The sequence below is a fragment of the Wyeomyia smithii genome, chromosome 1, assembly GCF_029784165.1.
Source record: "Wyeomyia smithii strain HCP4-BCI-WySm-NY-G18 chromosome 1, ASM2978416v1, whole genome shotgun sequence".
NCBI lineage: Eukaryota > Metazoa > Arthropoda > Insecta > Diptera > Culicidae > Wyeomyia > Wyeomyia smithii.
Window position 1 is genome coordinate 187,513,277 of NC_073694.1, and position 14,784 is coordinate 187,528,060.

Sequence of the window (14,784 nt, forward strand, 5' to 3'; positions counted from 1 at the left end):
TAACGTTCATTTTCGAACTACCAACATTAGGCGGTAGAATGTTCGAACTACCTGTAACCTGTGCATATGTTAAACGAGTATGCAAAGATGTAGAGGAAGTGGGCGTTACTGGTACGCTTGGAGAATTTTGTTTTGAAGTTTGTTTTGAATTTTGTTTACCTTGCCTTGCCTTAACAATTGCTAAACGGGCTGGGCATTGATAAAAATTCGACATATGGTTGCCGTTACAATTCGCACAGCGAAAATTTTTACTCTCTTTCACAGGACATGTGTCTTTTTTGTGAGAAGAGTCTCCACAAATGAGGCATTTTTGGTCCATGTTACAAAACTTTGAACCATGGCCATAACGTTGGCAAACACGGCATTGGGTGATATGCTTTTCACCTCCGCCAAACTTTCGATATAATTCCCATTTTACACGCACGTTATATAAAGCATGTGCTTTTTCAAAAAAATTTAAGTTATTAACCTCACTGCGGTTAAAATGAATTAATTAAACAAGGGAAATTCCAGTTCGCTGACTGTTTTCGCCTCGTGATTTTTGTTTCATCAGAATTACTTGGGTAGGGGCTATACCAAGTAATTCTGTTGAAGTAATAAAGAAATATAAAAAGAGCGTGAGAGCGTAACTACGCATAGCGCACACACACGTTGCATACAAAAGCTAGTCAGTTTTACTAATTTTCGGATAGGGGTAAGCGGGGTAAGACCGCCCCCTTAAGCAAATCTATTTATAGAAAAAAAGTTGCTGCTGCAGTTTCATTTTTTCTTCGCAAAGAGGTTCTTCTATTCAATACCCGCATTCAAAAAATTAGAACGGAAATATTTTTGTTTATTTTCCAGCTTTTTTTTTTCAATTTTAAAAATTCATTGAAAATGTGCAGATCTTTTTCATGCGGGGTAGCCCACTATTTTTTGAGGATAACAAATATTTTTAGTGCCAAAACGGTTGATTTTATCGGTATGGTGTTTTTGACAAAGTTGTAGATGGTATTTTTTTTTCTTTTTCAATAAAATATACACTGTGAAAAATCCGAAAAAAAAATTTTGTCTAAGTTTTAACTTTTTTTGTTTTTTGATTATCCAAGTTCAAATCAATGTTTAGGTAACATTTTGTGGCCTTCAAAATAAATAGATTTTTCAGAGTTGGGGTTTTTCTAGATATTCAATTTATAATATACCTGTCTTTGAGCTGAAAATAAAACTCATTAAACCTGTCTGTATGATTTTTTTGAAGACCTGTTATATATAGAGTAATAATAATAATTATTAAATTTTTTATTCATATTTTTAAATTTTTTAAAGTTTACATTTAACAAAATTACCAACGACTCTATACATCAAACAAACCGCCCTAAAAAATTCATTACAAAATTTGAGCTGTTATGATTTCTATTACTCCATGATCCAACAACCATCAAATTTTAGCTTACCTTTTGTAGATTTTGCAGGCAAAAACATGGTTTTTTGAAATAAATTTAAAAAAAAATTTAATTCTTGTATTATATCTTTTCTTTAAATTTTTTCACAGTGTATACTTTTTTCGGAAGTAAAAAACTACTATTTTCAACTCTGCCGGAGACGTCATACCGATCAAACAAACCGTCCTGGCTCTAAAATTATTTTTGTTCATTAATACCATTTTTACACAAATTTACTTTTTCCAAAAATTAGTCGCGTTAAAAAAATATTACTAGAAAAGCTTCAACCAAATCGGAAATGATCGATTAACATCGATGTCCTATGTGGCTTGAAATTGCTTTACTGATACTGTAAATATCCCTATGCAGTGTCGAGGCATTTGGGTCTTGAAGTAAAACAACAAACAGTTGTATACGTGGCGGTTTTACCCCATGTATAGTGGGCGACTTTATTTCCAGTGGAACATTTTCTTATTTCACCGAAAAAGTAGTCAAAATTACAAGATTACTCACGGCCTTCGATGTTTCCGAAAGAAGACAGATTCAGGCAAGCGATTAAACGTTTATTCACGAATAAAACAATAGATTTTTAGACAGAAAAACCTTAAGTCCCGTTGCCGCGAAACAATAGCGCATTGACTGGTTGCCAGCTGAAAGGTTGTTTTTGATTATTTCTGTGACCGTTCGCGCACTATCAAAAAAGAAAGGGGTGCAAAATGTTATGTTATTATACTGTAATAGACATGTCAAAGGAATTTTTCAATTATTATATAACTTGGTAGTGAAACTACGGTGGGCGGTCTTACCCTGTTTACCCCTACACTGTCTCTGTTTATGAATTTTGCAGTGTTATTGCGATCAACTGTGACAGCCACGGCCAAGGTCGTATTTTGTAAGCATCTATTTTAATGGCCGATGGTAGAACGTTCTGCTAGCATAAGCAAAACGAATCCAGTAGCGATGAAATGTTAAGTTGGTCAAAGAATAAAGTGGATCAATAAGCGCAACGCGCGCAGCAACAAATTTAAATATCCGCCGGGGGGAGAATTTTAACAGACTGCAGAGATATGTTATGATGAATGTTGTCGTAAGGAGACAGAAGTTACAATATTACTTTATGGATAAGAAAGAACACTTTACGCCATCTAATGTAAACATTTACAATCTTTGATTAGTTTAATTACACTGAATAAAAATGATTTTTTTAAATCATTTAATTATCATGAAAACTTAATAATTTGTTTTTTAATTTCATTATTTATTTAATTGATAAAGATAAACGTTTAAGCTTGGACACCAAATGGTTCGAACCTTGGTGTTCAGGTTTTTTGATGGCGCGACGAAGAAATTAGAGTCGGTCACGCTACGTTATCACATTTGGTCAACAGAATCGTTAGTGATACCTAGGAAAAAGAGGAAGAAGGCTACATAAGCCTTTTATAGTCATATAATATTTATTCCGCAGTACACGCAAAAGTTGGATGGTGCGAAACCAGCACAAAACTGTGCGTTTTCAGTGCAATTGTTGATGTAATTCGGAACCAGTACAATGATTGCGTGTTGGGCATAACGCAATTATTGCTCTAGCGTTTCTCCAATGTATTTGGCAGCTCCAAACTACTACACCTAAACAGTTTCAACTGGTATCAAGCAGCATTGCAAAACGAGCGAGAAGCAAAACCATTCATCTTCTTTCTGCTTGAGGACGAGACATATGCTACGCTTTTCAAGTCTTTTGTACACACGCTTTCGAGATACTTTTTCTTCTTCATGCATTCCTCTGAATAGCAGCAAGCACGCACAACACTGAACAGTGGTACAGAACGACAATTTAGGCGGACATGGGGTTTTCGATGCAATTTTGTGATTTTACAGCCATACTTTCTATGAAAAAGTTGCTTCTTATATATAGGTCTACAAACACACTGAAATGAAAGTTAAGGTGGTCCTCAAACCTGCAAAATAGAACAACTAAAATTCTTGCTTGTGAAAAAAATGTTAAACTATCTTTGGCAAAGTTGTAGATTATTTGATCTTAAGCAATTTTGTAGAAGACTACTTTTCTGTAGCTCTTGAATTGACTGAATTAGAGCAATTCTGCTTAGGGTGGCTCTGAAAAATAGTTATTTCGCTCTATTATTTTTATTTCGAATTTCTCAGTAAAGTTTAGTTCGGACAACTTTTATAACTTTAAAAGACGCAACTTTCGGTTGCTAAACTTCGAAGATATCTTTTACGGGTGAAGAGTTATTAATGTTTTAATTTTTGAAATACGTTCTTTTCAAAAGTTGATATCTCTGAATGGGGCAAACGAAAAAAATATCTTCTGGTTTCATTTGGAAGAGCAGTCCGTGTATTTTATCATATAAAAAAATTGGCGATATACTTTTTCTTGAAATTTAATAAAACTAGTTTGAATCTGCTAACTTTTGTCAAAAAAGTTAAATTTCATCAGTCATAGTTTATTTATTTGGTAAAACTACTGTACATATTTTTCGGTAAAGTTATAGATAAGATTATTTAAGATCACTTTGCATTTTAAAACGCCTCTCTTAAATCTCTCTTATCTCTTAAATTGACTGATAGCGTGTATCTTTACCTGAAGGATGCACGATTTTCCATATATAAACTTATTTTTAACTCTATACACTAGATGCGTGTTGAGCTTGTAATCATATATTTACTTTAAAACTTACAGTTTTGAAAACTAAAAACACTGATCACTGGCGTAGCGTGGTGGGACGGAGGAGGCGGTCTGAGGTGACATCCATTCGAATATTTTTATGCGTGTCACTTCTAGAAGTGTGACATCCGCGAACATAATAATCAATTACCATGCTTCAGAGGTGACATTCACGAAAATTGTATACATTTTCTCCTATTGGTTGTAATATAATTTTTATTGCGACTTAGGGGGGTGAAACCCAAAATTTTATGCTCCGGGTGTCACCTAGTCACGCTACGCCACTGACACTGATGTAACTTATAAAGTGGAGATATGTTGCAAAGTTCAATATGTAATATGTAAAGGTTGCCATTGGCGACAGAATGGAAGTTTTAAAAACTAAACAGAAAGAGCTATGCTGGGACTTTTTTTTGTATACCTGGTTAGCATTATGCTAAAGTGCCACTGCGACAAACACTGTATCTGTCTTTTGTATCTGAGAAATTGGATGCGAGTATAGAGCAAAATATATGTTTATATATGAAATATCGTGGATCCATCAGGCAAAGTTACACTCTATCAGTCAATTTAAGAGATAAAGGTGGTTTTATGTGCGAAGTTATCTTGACTAAGCTTATCTATAACTTTACCGAAAAATATGTACAGTAGTTTTACAAATAGATGATCTAAAAATGAAAAAATTTAACTTTTTTGACAAAAAATAGCAGATCCAAATTAGTTTTATTAAATCTCAAGAAAAAATATTCCAAACGAAACCAGAAGATATTGTTTTTATTTGCCCCATTCAGAGATATCAACTTTTGAAAAAAAAACGTATCTCAAAAATAAAAACATCAATAACTCTTCACCCGTAAAAGATATCTTCGAAGTTTAGCAACCAAAAGGTGCGTCTAAAAATAATAGAGCAAAAAAACTGTTTTTTCAGAGCCACCCTAAGCAGAATTGCTCTAATTCAGTCAATTCAAGAGCCACAAAAAGGTAGTCTTCTACAAAATTGCTTAAGATCAAGTGATCTATAACTTTGCCAAAAATAATTCAACATTTTTTTCACAAATAAGAATTTTAGTTGTTATATTTTGCAGGTTTAAGGACCACCCTAATTTTCATATATATTATCATATATTTTATATATAAGAAGCAACTTCTCCATAGAAAGTATTGCTGTAAAATCACAAAATCGCGTCGAAAACCCCATGTCCGCCTAAATTGTCGTTCTGTACCACTGTGCACTGGTATCAAGTATGTACAGCACGGGTGTCTCGCTCATTCCGTGAAGCAACGAGATATCGCCTTGTGCGTCGCAATCCGAACCGAAATAGAAGCGAAAGAGCAACCTGGGCAAGTGTTGCCATTAAAAATCAGCAACGTTTTTGTGGCTTTGTGGAATGGAGGGTTTTGCTAGTTTTTCAGTGACTAGCGTTGATTACAAAATGTTGTGAACAGAATTTTGTTTCGTTTTTTTTTTTGCAGATTATTCAATGGCACTTTTTAATGACCAAATCCATCGAGATAAATCGATCGAGTATTATAGCTATTGAAATCTAGTGAGTTCACAAGTTGTTGTTTGCTGCTTGCACTGCTCCATGAGTAGAAGTCACTAATACACTCGACGTGAGAAATAAAGTATCGGTATATGATACATATTCAGATTTCATTCTATGTCAATGTATTCGCAGTTCAACTGTTGCGTTAGGCGTTTCACACATTTATTGTGCGATTTTTGTGCAAAAAAAAAGCGAATCGGGAAGACACAATGATTGTACAAGACTTCAACTTTTGCTTGTACCTTTTATTGTTTTTTAAGAAATATATAAAAAAATTATATTAATAATGGAGTACACGTTTCCAAAAACAGATGCCATGCAGTGCATTCCAGAATTTGATGGATCGCTAGACGAACTAGAAGCGTTCGTTTATCATATCGAGCATTTTGCTCGGGAGATACCAGAAGGAGTATCACACGCTCCACTGGTTTATATTATTCTATTAAAACTAAAAGGCAGAGCTGCTGCCGCAATACATAGAATCAACGCAAACGCTTGGCCACAGGTTAAGCAGAATTTATTAAAGGAATTTGGGGATATTATACGCATCGAGGCAGTTATAAATCAAGTAGAAACATTGAAACAGGAAGCGAATGAGACCTTTCCTGATTATAAAAAGAGGATATTGAAAATTAAGGAGCAAATCGACACCTACGAAATTAACTGTACGAAGTCATGCATGATAGTTAGTCTTCGATTACATTTTATGGCGGGTTTGTGTGACACCGCATTGAAAGAAGCTGCTCAAGGTAAACGAGCATTGAAGTTAGAAGAGCTGCTAGATGACTTAGAGGATTACTACTATGAGCGTAATCATATCTCGGAAATAGAAAAAAGAATACAGGGCCTAGAATGGGTCGAAGAATATGGAGAATATGGTTGGGCAATTATAACAATATATGTGGATCTAGCGACGGTAATCGATCCAAATACAATTATCGCACAGCGCGGAGCCAAGGGGACTACGCTTATGGTTGGAAATATAATTATTATGGTCAAAATCGACAAACTGATAGGAGGTACAGGAATTCGTATACCCGGATGCCTCAGAAAATGCTTATGGTAGCCAACATAAATGAAAGAAGTAGTAATTTTCAAAAAGAAGGTATTTTGGATCCTGTTGCACAGGAGTATTTTAACGTGGATTTAACAGAAATTTGCGAAGATGTTGACTGGCGGAGATGTACTGATGAGCCCAGCAACATAGAAATAGCCGATTGGAGGACCGCATGCAATCACATAAGAGACAACAGTGCTTGTGTGGCTAAGCGAGTATATTACGATGTCAGAGGGTACCTAATGTTAACCCTACTGGCTAGGCAGAATGTCAAATTTACGTTGAACCTGATCTTAGATACAGGTGCATGTGCGAATATAATTAATGCACGCATTGTGAATCTTTTGAATGTACCGGTAAATACACAGGATGTATCCACTTTTGGAGGTATCGGCCAAGACATTGTGCGAACCTCAGGTACAATTACGTTGGATTTAATAGTCGGAGGCTTTTTGATCCCGACGCAATTTCATATATTGGAAAATTTGCCAAGCGACAGATTATTCGGAGCAAAATTCTTAAAGAAGCATTCGCTCCAAATAGGAAATAATTTTGATTATATAGTGTTCAAAAAACACGGAAACAGAAGTCCGGACGACTTGAGTCCGTGGAGTATGCCCAAAGAAGAAGTCCTTAGTCGACATGTTTATGTGGCAGCCAGAAATAGAGTTATGGTGCAGAACGAGTTGCGAGATACTGGCAACACAGCCCGCACTGAGTCTGACGTAGACAGAAACGAAAAAATAAATAGAGAGCACCAAACATATCGGGATGAAGAGCCTAAGTACAATTTTCTTGACTCTAAGAATACTATAATGCCCGAGTTAGACCTAGACTCGAGACTTGACTATGACCTGTTGGAGCACAAGCTGACACCAGAGTCAAAAGGTATTGCGAGAATTGAAAAACTACGGCAAGTGTTAAATTTGGCGCACTTGCCTGAGAGGGAATTTAAGACAGTAAAGAATATGGTTGAAAGCTATGCAGATATTTTCTTTTTCGAAGGCAACAGGTTAACCACTACTGACGCCGCCGTACACACGATAGAAACTTCATCGGAGGTGCCTATCAATAAGCGGCAATATAGATCTCCGGAGGCCACGAAACGGCACATTAATAAGGAAATCGATGAAATGAGGGCGCAGGGTATTATTAGACCCAGCACTAGTCCCTGGAATGCACCGGTGTTATGTGTACCAAAGAAACCGGATGCTGACGGTAATAAAAGATACAGAATTGTGGTGGACTTTAGATCATTGAACGAAGTTACCAAGCCGTTTGTATACCCAATACCTCTTATAAATGAGATATTGGATAATGTTGGAGGAGCAAAATATTTCTCCTCAATTGATTTAAAATCGGGTTTCTATCAAGTTCCGATCGACCGCCGAGATGCAGCTAAAACGGCGTTTTCCACTCCCAAAGGCCACTTCGAATTTATACGAATGCCGATGGGGTTAAAGAACAGTCCCTCAACATTCAAAAAAAAAAAGCATTTGTCTACCTCGATGATATTATAGTTTCCGGTGACCGACCATAATGATAGCTTGCGAAAAGTATTACAAGCTTTGCGTAAACATAACTTAAAAATAGAACCGTCTAAGTGTCAGTTTTTGAAAAAGGAACTGGAGTATTTGGGTCATGTCGTTAATGAAGAAGGCATAAAACCCACCAATGCAAATATTGAGGCCATTCAGAGCCTTAAACCATCCACAAACGTGAAAGGTATAAGGTAATTTTTGGGAACAGTAAATTTTTACGGGAAGTTTATCCTCAACATCGCGGAGAATTGTTGAAGAAAGACGCTAAATTTGTGTGGGGAAAAGAATGTCAGGAAGCGTTCGAACTCCTTAGAAACGCGCTGATTACAGAGCCAGTTTTGGTCCGGCCAGATTATCAAGACACTTTTGTTATTACAACAGACGCTAGCAATTATGCTATTGGAGCCGTCCTATCGAATGAAAAATCCATGCACCGGCCGATCGCATTCGCGAGTCGTGCACTTGTAGGTGCAGAGACCAGGTATCATATCATAGAAAAAGAACTACTGGCAATTGTATGGGCCATAGAATTTTTCTAACATTACATTTTTGGTCAAAAGTTTATCGTTTACACGGACCACAGACCACTTATAGCGATTTGGAGGCTCAAAGAGACATCTCCAACGCTGACAAGATTGAGACTGAAGTAGTGATGGGAAACTTATCGTTACTTATCGATAATATCGATAAATGCTGGTTATCGATATTATCGTTAATTTTTTGACGTTAACGCTAATTATCGATATTATAAGGGTGAGCACAAGTCAGTGCGGCTGGTTACTGGAGGAGACCCAAAAGAAGCAGTCCTCTCCTACCCTACCCCAGGAGTTGCTTTTGCCGCTAGGTAGTGCTGCTATTCGACAAGGTTTAGCATTGTTGCGGGTGGTGTAAAGGTTCGCCCCGGGTGTCACTGAGTTTCTGAGAAATAATGGTAACTGAAAAGGTATTTATAGATTTTAGTTTCCTAAGAACAGATGAATTCGACAACTTAGTACTGGAGAACTTTAAAACAATATCCAAACTTTTTGCACCATCTCATAAAAAGCAATGATACGAAATTGTAATAAAATGCATTTTCTTTGGCTTGCCAACTCTTATAATATGATGGAAATGCATAGCGGCAGTCTATTGGTAATTCTCTGGTAATTGTTTAGTTTAACTTGGAACTGTTTAAGTTTAAAGTATCTGTTACCCAACAAACAATTTTTAGTTCCACTAAGAATCCAAATCAACAAAATTGTTGCACCAAAAAGTATCCTGATTTATACAGGGGGTAGACAAAATAATTAAGATAAATGAAATTCTCTCGAATTTTAAATGGCCAGAACTTTACAAAAAATGGATCAATTTTGATAACCGGTTTCATTTCACTGGAAAACAGTATTATATTAGTATTACTTGGGAACTTGGTGTGACCAACCTACACCGAAAATGTTTCGGATTTCAAGAGTGTGTGTCAAAGTGTACATTTTTGTAACGCATAGAACGTGCATAGTACCCAACAGGGAAAAAACCGCCAAAATCAACACCCATACTTAATAAATTCATACCTCGATGATTTCTTGGCGAATTTTCAATCTTTGGCTACCAATAAACCCGAAATAAATTCTGATTTATTGACAATATATAAACCTAAGGGAAACAGAATGTCAGAAAAAGTTCTACGCGTTGCGTTGTCTCTGTTTTTAACAAATTTGTATAGCAAAAATTGCATTTGTCGAATAACGTTTGCGGTAAAAAAAATGAACAAAAATTGCCGACTTTTCATGGGTTTACCTTTAATCGCACTGACGAAACTACTCATGCATAATCAATCATAGTAACCCATGAGTAAGCAAAAAAAAATTGACAGCTCTATCAGTCAAACTCTAACTGTGATGGCGAAAAAAGTGAAGCTACTCCGTTCAGAAGTGTGCGCGTTCAAAGAACGGTACCCCGCCGCGTCAAAAACGGACCTCGTGCGGCACTTTGTGGACGCCGGGTATGCCGGTTCTGGCATCTACAACATCTTGACACTATTGGCCAACGATCAGAGCATCGAAAGAAAGCCCGGTCCCGGACGGCAAACGACCCTGAGCGACAAGAAGCTTCAAAGGATGCTGAACAGGAAGACCGAGGGAAAAGTGGCTAAATCGCTGCGTGCACTTGGCCGAGAGGTTGGTGCATGCTCTAAAACAGTGTGGAGAACATGGACATACATGCAGGAAGCGGCAGTTCCGTCCACTGGTCTCGGAGCTGCAGGCAATGACGCAGCAACAGCGGTTGAATAAGATGGTCAAGTCGATTTTCCTGGTGAATCGCGACGCGACAGTGGTATTGGACGACTAGACCTATCTCACCCTGGATGGCAACGACTAGCAGGGCTCTTCGTATTTTACCTCCCCCACAAAGGAAGTGAGCACCGAGGTAAAGTTAATTTCACAGACCAAGTTCCCCGAAAAGGTGCGGCTTTGGCTGATAATCAGTGAGAAAGGGATGTCAAAGTTGCTCTTCTTTCGCTCCGGGCTGGCCGTGAACGGAAAAATTTATAGTACGAAGTGCCTGACAGAAGTTGCGTCGTTCATCGAGAAATACCATAAGCGCGAAGACACGGTGTTCTGGCCAGTTTTGACGTCGGCCAACTACTCGAAGCGATCGTTGGAGGAGATGGGGCGGCTGAATATCTATGTGGTACCGAAGTCGGCGATTCCGCCCAATGTCCCCCACCTGCTTCCCATCGAGAATTTCTGGACAAACTTGAAGCGCAAGATCTATTTCAACAATTTTGTCGCGAAAACGGAGGAGGAATAAATAAAAAACGAAGAAAGAGCTTAAAAACACGGCTACACGCATGTTTTCGTCCGCCATGGCGAATGTTCCGGTTATCTGCCGGAAGGCTGCACGCAAGGACGTAATATTTTTTTGTGAGGAAACTAGCATGATAACCTTCCATGGGAAATTTATCCAACTGAATTATCTGTCATAGTTTTTTTTCATCACCATCTGAAATAGTTTTTTTTCATCACCATCTGAAAAAAAAAATTTTTCACCGCAAACGCTGGCTGTCAAATTATCGAATCTTATCGATAATATCGATAAAAGCCCAGGAATTATCGATTGTTATCGATGTCTGTTTTGGGCGATATTTCCCATCACTAGACTGAAGTTGCAGGGTTTGGAATGCAGCTTCAGATATAAACAAGGTAGCGAGAATATAGTCGCCGATTTTTTGTCACGTTTGTCAAATGGGACGTGTCAGGGGCAAGAAAGTTCACCCCACAGGCAGATAGCCATGATTACGCGCCAGCAGAAACGCCTGCTAGAGCAGCAGAAGAACGCTTCAGATCAGTGCGTCTTGAACTGTCCTACAGATCAGACGTTTTTTCGGTTGCTTGTGGACTGGTCTTTGACTGCCTATAGCTTCAAAGTTTGTGTTTTGTCCGTGTGTCTTTTAAAGACTACCTGAAAGTTATTTCCCATCAGTCTTTCTCAAGACTACCTACTTTTGAATTTAACATATGTTTTAACTTTTTTCGTATCACCTGAAATGGCTGGACGGGAAAAGAAACCTCGCATCGCTGCGGGGAGGAAAAGAGAGGCATCTCTTTCTGACACTTCGAGTGTCTGTAGTGACAATCCTTTTGATATTTTGCCTGAGCAAGAAGCTGATGAAATGGAAGTTATTAGTAATGAAACTATACAAAATGTAAAATCTTTATAAAAGGAGAAAGTTCCACCTATTGTGGTAACTATTTCTTCTGAATTCAATATTTTCAAAAAGGAACTTTCAACGTTTGTTTCTGACTTTAAAGTTACCCATCAAATTGGTCGTAGAGGCGAATGCCGCTTATTAGCCGACTCTATAAAGGGTCGTAATCGTCTTATTCAGTATTTAACTGAAAACATGTATAATTTTTTTACGTATGACACTAAGAGCACCAAGCCGTTCAAGGTCGTATTAAAAGGTCTCACCAACGATCAAACCGTTGATGAGATCAAACTTACTTTAACAGAATTACTTGGCATAGCCCCTACCCAAGTAATTCTAATGAAACAAAAATCACGAGGCGAAAACAGTCAGAGAACTGGAATTTCCCTTGTTAATTATTTAATTCATTTCTATCGCAGTGAGGTTACAAATTTGAAATTTTTTGACAAAGCACATGCTATTTAAGTGCGAGTGAAATGGTAATTGTATCGGAAGTTTGGCGGAGGTGAAAAGCATATCACCCAATGCCGTACTTGCCAACGTTATGGCAATGGTTCAAATTTCTTTAACATGGACCAAAAATGTCTTATTTGTGGAGACTCTTCTCACAAAAAGGACACATTTCCTGTGAAAGAGAGTAAAAATTTTCGCTGTGCGAATTGTAACGGCAACCATATGTCAAATTTTTATCAATGCCCAGTCCGTTTAGCAATTGTTAAGGCAAGGCAAGGTAAACAAAATTCAATTTCCCAATCAAAACAAACTTCAAAACAAAATTCTCCAAGCGTACCAGTAACGCCCACTTCTTCTACTCCTTTGCATACTCGTTTAACATATGCACAGGTTACAGATAGTTCGAACATTCTACCGCCTAATGTTGGTAGTTCGAAAATGAACGTTAATATGGGTAAGCAAAACACGCTAGAAAATAATTGTACACCTATTACCCCAGCTAATATTACTACCGAAAATATTTTTTCTAATGTCAACTGCCTGGGGCCTATTACGGCAAGTAAACTTTCTTTTCTGCAACAAGCAATGTTCGATCTCATGAACGCCATGTTGCAGGCAAAATCAATGTTTGAAGCCATTCAAATAGGCACAAATTTTACTATTAAAATTGTTTCTAATTTAAAACTTAGCAATGATTTTAAATAAAACAATTAAAATATGAAATTGGAATGCTCGCTCATTGAAGGCCAATGAGAATGAGCTTTTTAATTTTTTAACAGTAAATAATGTGCATATTGCAATTATTACTGAAACATTCTTGAAACCTAACATAAAATTAAAATATGATCCCAATTACGTGGTTCATAGATATGATAGGATTCATGGTTCCGGCGGTGGAGTTGCAATTGTTATTCATCGCCGAATCAAACATCGTGCACCTCCCCATCTTAAGACGAAAGTTCAAACTGAACTTGGGATTTTATTTATTGCCGCAGCGTATTTACCATTCCAATGCACACGCGAGCACAAAAATTATTTTAAAGGTGATTTACAAAAACTCACCAGAAATCGTCCGAAATTTTTTGTAATCGGCGATTTTAACGCTAAACATCGGTCATGGAATAATTCTCAAAGTAATTCCAATGGCAAAATATTATTCAATGATTGTTCCTCAGGATACTATTCTATTTTGTCTCCGAATAGTCCTACATGCTTTTCTTCTGTAAGAAACCCTTCAACAATTGATTTGGTGCTAACAGATCAAAGTCATGTATGTAGTGATTTGATCACACATGCTGACTTTGATTCCGACCATCTTCCAATAACTTTTTCTTTATCACATGAATCAGTTTTAAACCCTATGAGCTCTGTTTTTAATTATGACAAGGCTAATTGGGAAAGATACAAAACTCATATTGAGAGAAATTTCAATAATAAGCTTGATTTGCAAAACGAAGTGAATATTGATTCCGCTTTGGAAGCATTAAAATGTGCAATTGTTGATGCCAGGAATTATTCTGTTCCAAAGGCTCAAGTGAAATTTGATTCACCAATAATTGACGAAAATCTTCAACTTCTAATTCGTTCGAAAAATGTCCGCAGACGTCAATTTCAACGTTCTCGTGACCCTGTTTTTAAAACTATTTATAAAGATTTACAGAAAGAGATTAAACATAGATTTGCTCTTCTGAGAAATCAAAATTTTGAGACTAAAGCTGAAAAATTGAAACCATATTCAAAACCTTTTTGGAAGCTGTCAAAGCCTATTCCAGTTTTAAAAGATGGTGAACGTTTTCTTCGTATCCAATGAAAAAAAGGCTCAAAGACTTGCTCAGCAGTTTGAGAGTGTTCATAACTCAAATTTCAATTTTGTGAGTCCAATTGAAAATGAAGTCACACGTCAATTTGATTTAATTTCTTCCCAGATTTTTTTACCTGCAGAAATAATTGAAACTAACTTGAATGAGATTAAATCAATTATTGAAAATGGAATTTTTAATATATTAATCAAACATCTCCCTGAGAGCACAATGGAATTTTTAGTGAAAATTTTCAATTGCTGCTTCAAAATTGCATATTTTCCCAAATTATGGAAAAATGCAAAAATTGCTCCAATTTTAAAGCCGGATAAGAATCCAGCTGAAGTTTCAAGTTACCGACCAATCAGTTTGCTTTCTTAAATAAGTAAACTGTTTAAGAGAATTATTCTTAACAGGATGATGTCACACATCAATGAAAATTCAATTTTTGCAAATGAACAGTTTGGATTTCGCCATGGGCATTCCACTACTCATCAATTGCTCAGAGTTACTAATATGATACGAGCTCACAAATCTTAAGGTTATTCCACTGGAGCTGCTCTTTTAGACATAGAAAAAGCATTCAACAGTGTTT